This window comes from Sinocyclocheilus anshuiensis, unplaced genomic scaffold, assembly GCF_001515605.1.
Source record: "Sinocyclocheilus anshuiensis isolate Anshui unplaced genomic scaffold, SAMN03320099.WGS_v1.1 scaffold536, whole genome shotgun sequence".
Taxonomy (NCBI): Eukaryota; Metazoa; Chordata; class Actinopteri; order Cypriniformes; family Cyprinidae; genus Sinocyclocheilus; species Sinocyclocheilus anshuiensis.
Window position 1 is genome coordinate 2,932,440 of NW_015557179.1, and position 1,647 is coordinate 2,934,086.

Consider the following 1,647-nt stretch of genomic DNA (forward strand, 5'->3'; position numbering starts at 1 on the left):
ATGTAAAATGAAGGCCTCCAACCACTTTTTTCTCGTGTGATGTTGACTCTGAACATGACCCTGTTAAAAAACACTTGTGCGATTGCATGAATCCCTACAGCGTCACCTGACTGCACACTAGTCTCGTTCACATTCTATCTTGGGAATAATGGAAATGTTCACCATTTTAGTGGCACAATAACACTTACTCACGTTTCTTGGGCACGAGTATACTAATTTTGTACTGACTTTGTGCAGTTGTTGATTTGTCACCAATGGTTTTGGTTTCCCTTGTTTCTTATCGATTTTATAAAACAAAATATTTGAGCAACATCACACGAGTAGCCGTGTGATATCGCTCTATTTCAGCATGGCTGTGATTCAGCCGTAGGCACGAGATGCATGCATTTTACTGATGTCTCTCACTCTCTCTCTCTGTAGGCTACATTATCAGTATCATTAATGTCAGCAGAATTATTCAGGGCCTCAACAATGGAGTTAATCTAGCTATTGGTGTGAGAGTGTTGTAAGCAGCTGTTTTATTGTGTGACACTGACCTCTTTGTTGAGGCTGAATGAGTTATGTGTGTGTGTGACAGTCATTACAAAGCTTTGTGGATTATATGGGCGGTCAGTTCATGACATAGCAGACATAGCAATGAGACCTTCCCTTATGAAAATAAAGTGTATGTAAATGTATTGAATGTGCACCAGTAGTGTACTTCAATCTTAAATCTTAAAAGTAGATTTTTAAAAATATGGATAAAAAGATAATTTTCCGTTGAGACAACCCAGCCAGCATTTCAACAATTATTCATGGGTGAAGCTACGTTATGGATCAAGGTTGAATCACTATTGAACTTTGTTTTGATTTTTCAAATCGAATCAATGATAATATTGCAATGTTTTGGTTCAAATATCTTGTTAAACAATGTTGATAAACACGTCTTTTGTTAAAGGGGTCATATGATGCGATTTAAATTTGTCCTTTCTCTTTGGAGTGTTACAAGAGTGTTACTCTTGGTGCATAAAGAAGATCCGTAAAGTTGCAAAGACTAAAGTCTCAAATCCAAAGAGATATTCTTTATAAAAGTTAAGAGTCAGCCACACCTACCTAAAATGGCTCGTTCTAACACACCCCCACATACCTACGTCACTATGTGGGAAGATTTGCATAACGCCACCCAAATGTTCATGCAAAGAAAGAAGGCGTAACTTTTATTCTCGCTGTAGTATTGTTGCCGCCGGCATGTCGTGAAGGCACTGTGTGATTCGTTGTGAAAGCGAAACTACTTTGTTTGGCCTTCCAAAAGAGGACGATATCTGCTTTGTCATCCCTGAAGCTGATCCGTGCTGGTTGCTGAGGAAATACAACAACTTTGCGCTGTGGATCACCGGATCGGCTTTCACCATGGACGAAGCGGAGTCCAGCCCGGGGTCGTCACATGTGGTTGCCGCAAGCCTCCTTTGTCGAATCCACCGGCCGCGCCGTTCTCAAGCCTGCCGCCTCTGCTCACTCTAGCCCTCCGGCCATTCCTCACTCTAGCCCCCGGCCTCTGCTCACTCTAGGCCGCCGTATAAATCATTATAATCCATAATTATGTCCTCACTGGATGCAATGAATGCCTCGTTTATAATGGGTTTTAATGTTTTTGAATCATCGCTCCGG